The sequence below is a fragment of the Pseudochaenichthys georgianus genome, chromosome 4 (genome assembly GCF_902827115.2).
Source record: "Pseudochaenichthys georgianus chromosome 4, fPseGeo1.2, whole genome shotgun sequence".
Taxonomy (NCBI): Eukaryota; Metazoa; Chordata; class Actinopteri; order Perciformes; family Channichthyidae; genus Pseudochaenichthys; species Pseudochaenichthys georgianus.
Window position 1 is genome coordinate 2,880,787 of NC_047506.1, and position 12,042 is coordinate 2,892,828.

General features: G+C 40.2%; 1 long non-coding RNA gene across 4 annotated transcripts; it reads right to left on the minus strand.

The window, feature by feature from the left end:
* Positions 1 to 622: 622 nt before the first annotated feature.
* LOC117445109 (uncharacterized) lies at positions 623 to 10,782 on the minus strand. Of its 4 annotated transcripts, none has more exons than XR_004551930.2 (29): positions 10,695 to 10,782; positions 10,464 to 10,627; positions 10,280 to 10,377; positions 10,123 to 10,194; positions 8,708 to 10,033; positions 8,464 to 8,525; positions 7,989 to 8,125; positions 7,461 to 7,901; positions 7,281 to 7,389; positions 7,084 to 7,194; positions 6,920 to 7,012; positions 6,610 to 6,699; positions 6,422 to 6,527; positions 6,274 to 6,338; positions 5,925 to 6,079; positions 5,410 to 5,852; positions 5,230 to 5,338; positions 5,033 to 5,143; positions 4,875 to 4,961; positions 4,565 to 4,654; positions 4,375 to 4,480; positions 4,227 to 4,291; positions 3,877 to 4,031; positions 3,362 to 3,804; positions 3,182 to 3,290; positions 2,985 to 3,095; positions 2,827 to 2,913; positions 2,517 to 2,677; positions 623 to 2,063 (listed from the first exon to the last, which is right to left on the minus strand). It is a non-coding gene; the product is annotated as an uncharacterized lncRNA (long non-coding RNA). The 4 variants fall into 4 exon arrangements; XR_011643085.1 differs by having other exon boundaries at positions 7,461 to 7,590; positions 7,785 to 7,901; positions 8,464 to 10,033; XR_004551931.2 differs by having other exon boundaries at positions 2,517 to 2,606; positions 8,464 to 10,033.
* Positions 10,783 to 12,042: the final 1,260 nt, after the last annotated feature.

Here is a 12,042-nt window from a genome sequence, read left to right on the forward strand (position 1 = left end):
ACTCAAGTTAAAATCTGAAGGAGGCCTCTTTACCAAGCTCCAAAATAAAGTTAAATATCTCAAAAAAGTGTAAAAGATATGAAAAATCTGAAGAACGAGTTTTATAGCTGAAGGTCCTGTGATCATTTTAAAGTTGGAATGAAGTCTTTAGCTGAAAGTATGTGGAAGGAGAAGCATTTGGCGCACGGTGTAGTTAAGAGGATTTGAAGGTTCCTCCCATTGAGTTACAGGTTAAAATAAAAGTTTAAAAAGCTGAATATTTCAAAAAGTATAAAATATTTTGAAAAAGGTGAAAGTTTCCCCATCATGTGCTAAAAAGGCTGAATAGTTTGATATTTGAATGGTTTCTGTAGCTTAAAGTATGCTGAAGTTATTGAGAGCCAAAGTATTGGTTGAAATAAGAAGATTAAAGATTTGAAGAACTCTTGCACCATAGGACCCACTGATATAAAATGCTTAACTGCCTAAATTGCAACTACACACTTTTTGGTGGGCTAAGCCCCAACTTGACATATTTTTGGCTTATCTTGGCCTACATTACCATTATAGAAGGAAAGACAACAGTGATAGTTATGTTTCAGAATAACCTTTATTGGAAATTGTTATAAAAATATCACTCGTCACCGGCTTGAGCTTCAATATCAGGATCTATGTATTTATGATCCTCTCAAGAATGGAAGTAGTCATCACATACAGAGCATCAAGTAGTTCCTGAACAGTGTCCTTCACATGCTGATATACAAGAGAGGGAGTTACACCGTCACAAGATGGAGGAATAGAAAGCAGTATTCAATGTTTACTTCAGATTAGCTCCACGTCAGAAATGAGCATGCTTGTCATATGTCTCTCTCCATAGAGGCTGAATCATCATGTTAATCACATAGCTATCATATGCCTCAAACAGTCCTGATGCTCTTCTAGGTAATCATACATCCTGTCATGTACACAGCTACAGTTGAGATACCTTTGTTAGCATGTGTACTCTGATATTGGAAGAGTATATTCACTATTTTTCCAACAGAAATAATAAAGTGTGTGTGTCTAAAAAGTGCAGCCTTTACAAAAGTAATCAGCATCGACAGAGGGCTCCCCAACACATTTGGTGTGGTACCACATAGTGCACTCAATCTTAAAAGAGTAAGCAGTAATCAAGTTGTTTACATTACATTAAGCAAGCAATGTATAGGTTTGTATCTTAGCTGTTTTCCCTTTCCGTTTAGAGTCCATGCTCAGAAGTTTCTCCAACTGCTCCAGTGTCTTCCCATAGTGCAAAGACATGCAAGTTTGGTGAATTAAAGTAAACATTTATCATTTCTGTTGTAGTGCGTGTTCACCCAGTGATGTAGAGGTAACCAATCCAGGGTGTATCCCAGTCTTCCAGCCAAATGTTGGTCAGGAAAGAAATACAACTTCTTACCCATTGGTCAACCTTAGATCCTGAGCTAAGCTCCCCACAGGCCCGACACAGCTGGGCTAGGTCACCGGAAAAAAAGTAAGGTGAGATGCCAAATAAGATACAATATTTCTATTTCCCCTGTCTACCTGAGTTTTTCCACCAGAGCCATTGCCATGTGGAACCTGATTGAGGCCACTCCTTCCCGGTCCACTACATACTAGGGATGGGAATTTGAAAGCAAATGTATATTCGAATATTTGACCCCCAAAAAAACGGTTAACCGATTAACCGGAAATGTACATATCCTATAAAAAATAAATGTGGGAATTTCTTTTACAAAACAATTCATTTTGAAAAATAAATAAATACATTCAAACGTTCAAATAAGTATAGAAACCAAGTCGAATTTGTCAAATGTATTGAACAGTTGACAGTGTCATGGCCTGGCTCTTAGCCATAACAAACGTGTGGAAAGGACAAGAATATATATATATATGAAAGATGTTTATTTTAACAAAACTCAATGTGACCAAAGCCAAACAAAAAGGCAAGACAAAAGAATTAGCGACGTGGCTGCTCTCCCAGAACAGGTCCTCTGCGGGGAGAGAGATCAAGACTCTGGCCTTTAAATCCTCCGGTGCCAGCAGCCAGGTGTCCTCAAACAGCGCTGACACAAACAGAGGGAGAACATTAAAAGAGCCATACACAGGAGACAGTAAAGCAGGGGTCGTCACAACAGCTATCGGCCTACAGCTTTCATGCTTAAAACATAACTTGGTTCTCTGATGGATTTGGACATAAACGCGAGTGAAGTATAACCGGACGCGAGAGCGGAGCAAAACACACCTTTAGACCCAACACATTTAGCTATGGCTCTGTCGTATACATTGAATTATTCCATTTGATAATATGTAAACTTAGGCACTCCACCCAAATAAAAATATGCATAACTCATATTCGAGTACCTGAATAATTTCGAATAATCGTTCCCATCCCTACTGCACCTTTGTTTATATAGTATAGTATTTGCTCTGCAAGCTTAAAAGGTCTGCAATAAGTATCTTCGTAATATTTGTTAATTACAGATAGTTATATATACACAGACATTACTAAATGTTACCTTCAGAACCAACACACCGCAGGATGTAGAATCCTGATGGTCCTGCCGGCCCATCTCCCAACTGAAGGTCTGTTTTTCCAGACCAGCGATCTACACAGGAAACGGATGGATTGGGTTTTGTAGATAAGCCCAAGTAAGATCCTTCTTTAAGTCAAGAAGAGCTGCATGTTCACAAAGGACAATCGAATGGTATTCAAGTAAAACAGAAGTAACCAGGAACATGATTTGTGGCTTTGTGTTGCTCCCCCTTAATATAATCTAAAATCATGAATATGTGTCGTAAACACATTAGAGCTTAGATTTTATTCACCTTGTTAAATCTTTACATCTGCTTACAATGAGGGTCCAGTGTGCCCCGTCACAGACGGCTTCCACATCATGTTTTGACAAATTCCAACTGCAAAATATTTGTATACATCAGTACATACATATGTTCATATATACACTTATCTCTAGTACTCTACTCACCTTTCTTAACCCTCCCTTGTGGGTTCCCTGCCAGAGGGAAGTCATCAGGTAGGAGTCCACGATGAACACCCCAGCTTTGGCCCCAATCCATGCCAGATAGGCATTCACAATCTATAAATACACCGGTATCATTTGAACCCATTTTCTTGAGAATTATCAGTTTGCCTACTTACATTTTTCACATACAGTACGCTTACCTCTCCCTCCAACTCCTTTCCCGGGGCCAACACCAACAGATTTCCACTGTATATGTTGTATGCGCCCACAGTGTCTCTTTTCTCCTCCCTGCCCATATGTCTCGGATTACTATTAAAAAAGGCATGTTAGTTATGAATGAAATGCTTACTTTAAGGTGTACTTTGTGTCAGTTTACTTACAAGTCTCTACATCAGAGGATGCTCCTCGTGCCTGGCAGTCAGTCATGGAGGTGGGTGTGGGGGTCAGTGGACCAGCCAGAGGAGAAGGATCCAACACTTTTTTTAACTTGGCAGGGATCCTCTCCTCTGGCTGGACATAGTGTTTTAAATGATCAATATTTATTATCATTGTCTTTTTCCATCCCAAGGTCCGCCATTTTCTTCTCAATTTGTAAAACCCTATATGGTCCCACCATTTCTGCTTCTAGCTTTTCCTTTGTTCCAACCTTTTGTTTCGTTTGAAAACCAAATCACCCTCTTGGAAATTGTCCACTTGCCCGTGGTCTCCTTTCTCGGCTTTTTGTCATGTTAGTTGTGACCTCTGCGGAAACGGCCTCCTGTTTCTGGAGTCCCTGGAAGACTTCCTCCCTTTGCACCAAGCTGCAGACTTTCTCTTCCGTTATCTGCCACAGAAAAGCGATATAATGTTGAGAAAATATATGTTTATAAAGGATGACAACATTATCAGATCTTACTTTGTACTCCTTGGGCACCTCGCCTCCCTCCCAAACATCAGATAATATGGCCTGAACTTCTGGTCAACTGTGTTCTGGTCGTTCGACCAAACGTGGTCCCTTGGAGGAGTTGGTCCCACCGTGTTGGCTCACCCGCCACCAGTTTGTTCAGGGACCTAAATTCAGGTAAAGTACAAACACAAGAAGGTAGAACAGAAATTGGTTTCTAATATATGATAAAGCAGCTGATTTATTTACTCGTTGTATTTTTAGGTATAATTTCTGATTAGTTAATATAGGAACAGTAATGTTTGTTATTGTTATGACCTGGCTCAAAAAGGCCACAACAAAGAGGAGACACAACTTCTTACCCATTGGTCAACCTTATACCCTGAGCTAAGTTCCCCACAGGCCCGACACAGCTGGGATAGGTCATCTGTAAAATAAATACAGGCATTAAGGTGGTGCAATGCCAAATAAGATACAATATTTCTGTTTCCCCCGTCTAGTCCTGTATACCTGAGTTTTTCACCAGAGCCATTGCCATGTGGAACCTCATTGAGGCCACTCCTTCCAGGTCCACTGCACACGTCACCTTTGTTTTCAGAAGTATTTGCTCTGCAAGCTTAAAAGGTCTGTAATAAGTATCTTCGTAATATTTGTTAATTACAGATAGTTATATATATACACAGACATTACTAAATGTTACCTTCAGAACCAACACACCGCAGGATGTAGAATCCTGATGGTCCTGCCGGCCCATCTCCCAACTGAAGGTCTGTTTTTCCAGACCGGCGATCTACACAGGAAACAGATGGATTGGGTTTTGTGGATAAGCCCAAGTAAGATCCTTCTTTAAGTCAAGAAGAGCTGCATGTTCACAAAGGACAATCTAATGGTATTCAAGTAAAACAGAAGTAACCAGGAACATGATTTGTGGCTTTGTGTTGCTCCCCCTTAATATAATCTAAAATCATGAATATGTGTCGTAAACACATTAGAGCTTAGATTTTATTCACCTTGTTAAATCTTTACATCTGCTTACAATGAGGGTCCAGTGTGCCCCGTCACAGACGGCTTCCACATCATGTTTTGACACATTCCAACTGCAAAATATTTGTATACATCAGTACATACATATGTTCATATATACACTTATCTCTAGTACTCTACTCACCTTTCTTAACCCTCCCTTGTGGGTTCCCTGCCAGAGGGAAGTCATCAGGTAGGAGTCCACCATGAACACCCCAGCTTTGGCCCCAATCCATGCCAGATAGGCATTCACAATCTATAAATACACCGGTATCATTTGAACCCATTTTATAGAGAATTATCAGTTTGCCTACTTACATTTTTCACATACAGTACGCTTACCTCTCCCTCCAACTCCTTTCCCAGGGCCAACACCAACAGATATTCACTGTATATGTTGTATGCGCCCACGGTGTTTCTTTTCTCCTCCCTGCCCATATGTCTCGGATTACTATTAAAAAAGGCATGTTAGTTATGAATGAAATGCTTACTTTAAGGTGTACTTTGTGTCAGTTTACTTACAAGTCTCTACATCAGAGGATGCTCCTCGTGCCTGGCAGTCAGTCATGGAGGTGGGTGTGGGGGTCAGTGGACCAGCCAGAGGAGAAGGATCCAACACTTTTTTTAACTTGGCAGGGATCCTCTCCTCTGGCTGGACATAGTGTTTTAAATGATCAATATTTATTATCATTGTCTTTTTCCATCCCAAGGTCCGCCATTTTCTTCTCAATTTGTAAAACCCTATATGGTCCCACCATTTCTGCTTCTAGCTTTTCCTTTGTTCCAACCTTTTGTTTCGTTTGAAAACCAAATCACCCTCTTGGAAATTGTCCACTTGCCCGTGGTCTCCTTTCTCGGCTTTTTGTCATGTTAGTTGTGACCTCTGCGGAAACGGCCTCCTGTTTCTGGAGTCCCTGGAAGACTTCCTCCCTTTGCACCAAGCTGCAGACTTTCTCTTCCGTTATCTGCCACAGAAAAGCGATATAATGTTGAGAAAATATATGTTTATAAAGGATGACAACATTATCAGATCTTACTTTGTACTCCTTGGGCACCTCGCCTCCCTCCCAAACATCAGATAATATGGCCTGAACTTCTGGTCAACTGTGTTCTGGTCGTTCGACCAAACGTGGTCCCTTGGAGGAGTTGGTCCCACCGTGTTGGCTCACCCGCCACCAGTTTGTTCAGGGACCTAAATTCAGGTAAAGTACAAACACAAGAAGGTAGAACAGAAATTGGTTTCTAATATATGATAAAGCAGCTGATTTATTTACTCGTTGTATTTTTAGGTATAATTTCTGATTAGTTAATATAGGAACAGTAATGTTTGTTATTGTTATGACCTGGCTCAAAAGGCCACAACAAAGAGGAGACACAACTTCTTACCCATTGGTCAACCTTATACCCTGAGCTAAGTTCCCCACAGGCCCGACACAGCTGGGATAGGTCATCTGTAAAATAAATACAGGCATTAAGGTGGTGCAATGCCAAATAAGATACAATATTTCTGTTTCCCCCGTCTAGTCCTGTATACCTGAGTTTTTCACCAGAGCCATTGCCATGTGGAACCTCATTGAGGCCACTCCTTCCAGGTCCACTGCACACGTCACCTTTGTTTTCAGAAGTATTTGCTCTGCAAGCTTAAAAGGTCTGTAATAAGTATCTTCGTAATATTTGTTAATTACAGATAGTTATATATACACAGACATTACTAAATGTTACCTTCAGAACCAACACACCGCAGGATGTAGAATCCTGATGGTCCTGCCGGCCCATCTCCCAACTGAAGGTCTGTTTTTCCAGACCGGCGATCTACACAGGAAACGGATGGATTGGGTTTTGTGGATAAGCCCAAGTAAGATCCTTCTTTAAGTCAAGAAGAGCTGCATGTTCACAAAGGACAATCTAATGGTATTCAAGTAAAACAGAAGTAACCAGGAACATGATTTGTGGCTTTGTGTTGCTCCCCCTTAATATAATCTAAAATCATGAATATGTGTCGTAAACACATTAGAGCTTAGATTTTATTCACCTTGTTAAATCTTTACATCTGCTTACAATGAGGGTCCAGTGTGCCCCGTCACAGACGGCTCCGGCTGCCACATCATGTTTTGACAAATTCCAACTGCAAAATATTTGTATACATCAGTACATACATATGTTCATATATACACTTATCTCTAGTACTCTACTCACCTTTCTTAACCCTCCCTTGTGGGTTCCCTGCCAGAGGGAAGTCATCAGGTAGGAGTCCACCATGAACACCCCAGCTTTGGCCCCAATCCATGCCAGATAGGCATTCACAATCTATAAATACACCGGTATCATTTGAACCCATTTTATAGAGAATTATCAGTTTGCCTACTTACATTTTTCACATACAGTACGCTTACCTCTCCCTCCAACTCCTTTCCCAGGGCCAACACCAACAGATTTCCACTGTATATGTTGTATGCACCCACAGTGTCTCTTTTCTCCTCCCTGCCCATATGTCTCGGATTACTATTAAAAAAGGCATGTTAGTTATGAATGAAATGCTTACTTTAAGGTGTACTTTGTGTCAGTTTACTTACAAGTCTCTACATCAGAGGATGCTCCTCGTGCCTGGCAGTCAGTCATGGAGGTGGGTGTGGGGGTCAGTGGACCAGCCAGAGGAGAAGGATCCAACACTTTTTTTAACTTGGCAGGGATCCTCTCCTCTGGCTGGACATAGTGTTTTAAATGATCAATATTTATTATCATTGTCTTTTTCCATCCCAAGGTCCGCCATTTTCTTCTCAATTTGTAAAACCCTATATGGTCCCACCATTTCTGCTTCTAGCTTTCCGCCTTTCTTTTGTTCCAACCTTTTGTTTCGTTTTAAAACCAAATCACCCTCTTGGAAATTGTCCACTTGCCTGTGGTCTCCTTTCTCGGCTTTTTCTCATGTTGGTTGTGACCTCTACGAAAACTGCCTCCTGTTTCTGGAAGACTTCCTCCCTTTGCACCAAGCTGCAGACTTTCTCTTCCGTTATCTGCCACAGAAAAGCGTTAGAATGTTGAGAAAATATATGTTTGAAATACAAATAATTAAAAAGGATGACAACATTATCAGATCATACTTTGTACTTCTTGGGCACCTCGCCTCCCTCCCAAACATCAGATAATATGGGCTGAACTTCTGGTCCACTGTGTTTTGGTTGTTAGACCAAACATGGTCCCTTGGAGGAGTTGGTCCTGCCACGGTTACACCCCTTTCCTTTCAGATGGGGAGAAATCACCACAAGAGTGAAAATGGTGTTACATCACGTACATTTACTCAAGTGTTTTGCATCACATGACAATCACAATACAAAATGAGCAATTCACAGAAATTGTACAAAAACATATTAACATGAGATTTCCTTTGAAGTATAAAATATACCCTTTTTACATAAGCACTTTCTGATAATGACACTATAATAATTCTTCTGTGTCACTATAAGAAACTACATGACTTGCAACTGTCACACATTTTCTATAAACAGCAATAAACACATTACATTAGCAAAATACACATTTAAACATATTGCATTAGCAAAATACACAAGTACACACCTTTAGCTTTACAGCCATACTGTAATATGGAGGCACGAGCGTAAGCTGCGCTGTGTACCTGTCTCCAATACAAAACGGGAACCTAGTTTACACACACATTCCTGTCCAACAGCACTTGTCAGTCAAAACACGTTTAAACTCTTCTAAAACGTACTAACATTTGCCCCAAACTCTCGCGGGCACTCTGGAAGTATTAAAGAACAATTGCAATACTTTTAGTTTCATTTCTTCACCGGTAACATACCTTTCAGGTGGGGAGAAATCATCACAAGAGTGAAAATGGCGTTTCATCACGTACATTTACTCAAGGCAATTAGGAATTGCCCGCGAACCCCAAAATGTGTTGGTGGAGACAACAAGAGCAATGGATCTCAGGATCCTAGATCAGACATTTAAGTGGATCAAAGATCAACATTTTATATTGATCATGTCAAAACGTAAATGTTATCTTCACAGTGTAGTATTTATATGATATACAATCTTTGTGTGTCTAATGTAATATATGATCTTTATAACCACATTACATATTTTATCACGAAGAAAACATGAATTTACTTTCTTCTATTTAAAACAACCTATTACACCACAAGTTTGTTCAGGGACCTAATTTCAGGTAAAGTACAAACACAAGAAGGTAGAACAGAAATTAGTTTATAATATAGGCTATGATAAACCAGCTGATTTATTTACTCGTTGTATTTTTAGGTATCAATTCTGATTAGTTAATATAGGAACAGCATTGTTTGTTATTTGTATGACCTGGCTCAAAAGGCCACACCAAAGAGGAGACGCACCATATCAACAGTTAGCAAAATATGTTTAAACAAACAACTCAACCAAATTAATTAAGTGCAAAGTATGGTGTGGTATCAGTAGTGTAAATGCAGGGTGAGGGTTGCATGGACATGTATGTGTGAGGGTGTTGAGGTGCACAAAGTGAAGCAACTGAAATAACTGATAGCATACGCAACAGAACTGGGCGCCTGCAGGAAAAGCCGAGGGAAGACAGAGAGGAGCAGAGAGGCTTTAACTGCAGGGTACCAGACCCAGGTGCCCTGAGTTACTGCAATCAAGGCGGCTGGATGCAGCACAGCCACACCCTCTCCAGATGACCCCACAGGGGCATCATTTAATCTATGAACAAATATATCTTTGTATTGTGCCATTTCGTTTTTTCACCAGCCCATTAGTCTGTGGATGGTAAGGCGCGCACAGGCTTCTCTGAATGCCCAGCCTCTCCCAAAGGTTATAGTTGACCTTGAAGTGAACATTGGGACAAACAGGAAATAAATTAGCAGCAGTTACATAATGGGGAGTCATAATTCTTCAAAGTAGTACCTCATTACAAAGTTCCCCGCCTTGATCTGTTAGCAGTCTTTTAGGTGCACCAAATTTGTAAAAGAAATCAATAATACACTTGGTCACCTCATCTGCTGTTTTGTTTTTAACTGGGTATGCCTCTGCCCATTTGGTGAAATAATCAACCATTACACATGTACTGGCTGCCACCATCGGTTACATGAAGTTTACCCACTATGTCTATGCCGACAAGCTCCAGAGGCTCGGTTACCTGAGATGGAAAAAATACACATGAGCATTGCAGTCCATCGCTGTTGACATCTTTGAAAGCTGAAACTGTCTGCAAAAGTTTCCTTGTACCTCTCTGGGACTGTCGTCTTTCTTCTCCTTGATATTGGCCCTCTTGGATTGGCACTGGGGACACTCAGCAATCTGAACAAAAAAAACACACTATAAACTTTTATGTGTTGCACTTTTGTACCATAATGTGTAATTTACCTCATTATTTTGAACTCACCCATGCGGATGTCCTCCGCATGCCAGGCCAATAAAATCTTTGAATGATGGCCAGATGCCCTGTTTTTTCCCTCCTGCATATGTAGTGTAGATCGCCATCTGGTATTGAAATGTCATAATTATACATGTATTGACAGTGTTATCAGCAGATGATGTTCTGAAGACCACATGTCTGAAATGGTTACCTTTAATCCTGAAGGACTCTTGATTTGCTAGTCAAGCCATCATGATAGATATGGCGGATGAAAATCCATCAGTTGTTTCACAACGTCTGGATCCATGGTTTGTTGGCCCTCTCATGTAGCGCTACTTATGCTGTCCCTCCAACACACACATAGGCAAACAACAACTACTCACTAAAAAAATTACCACACACCACACTCACAAGGACAAACACTATCACATTCAGTACTCACTCACGCACAACCGATCTTTCTCTGTCGAATCTCACATTTGCACCGGTTTATAGCCTAGCCCTAGAGACAATCAAGGAGCGGATCACAGCTTGTCACTGATAATCACGATCATCAGTGACAAGCTGTGATCCGTGTGAACATGTGCTTCATATGATCCAGTCATCTCGATGCTGCTTTCGGGCTGTGAATAAACAACTTGTGTTTTACTTTTAGGTTGTCTGAAGAAGGTATGGACAGCTATCAAAGCTACTATACATCACATTAAGAACGATGTACAAATGAAAGTCGGACACAAATATATAATTTAAATGATTTATTCAAGTTTGCAATGTTTTGAACAGGCATCCACACTGTCACCTACGTTGTAATGTTCGATAGCTCCCTGTAAGCGTCCCGATATCGACCTCTCACCCACAACCTCACATACGAGTAGGCTACTGAATGTGCATTTGTTAATTTGTTTTTGTTAATGTTAAATTGTTTTTCTTTGGTAAAAGTGTTTTGATAATGTGATTTTGTTTTAGAATATGTAAATTTGTTTTATAAAATGTAAAATTGTCTCAAGCTTTGTTAAAGTGTTTCACACTTTGTAATTGTCGATTGCACCACTCAGCCACCGTAGGAGAGGGACCAATGAAAACGTTGTCATGTTGCCGTTGTTCAGCATGGAAACATTCATTAGCTAACAATGACATTATTGTTCTATTAATATAAAGGGAGCTCAGTTACTCTTTAAAACAGCTGCTAGTTATGGGTACCTTTTACTTAAGTACATTTCAAAGCGCTCTTTACTTTTACTTGAGTAAATAAGTTTAGACAGTAGGCTACTTCTACCAGAGTATTTTAAACACGAGTATCTGTACTTCTACTTGAGTAAAGGATGTGTATACTTTTGCCATCTCTGGTTACCGGCCTCATCAACAAGGCCCGGGACCTCCACTGACACTGGCTTTTATCCAGCCCATAATAACATAAAGCATTACATTAATCACATCATAAAACCACATATTGTTCTTTTAAAATTGTAAATCCTGAACATGTTGCAAAGGCAGTTTATTTGGTTCCACTAGTGGGTGGTAATGCCTCTAAACACCAAAGAAGAACCAATGAAAGAAATGCGATTGGAAGACAAGCACCCGCCCTCTAGTGACGTCACTTCCTCCACTAGCCTTTAAAATAAAGGTTGTGAACGCCACATAAACCTTAGTATTAGTATTAGGGCGATTTGAAGATGAAATAACAATCAATTAAGATGTATATGCTATCATTATTAATGTGTGTATCACTGTGTGTTGTTTAAAAAGAAACACGCTAAAACAAACAACTCTTATTTTGACATTCAAAGTGT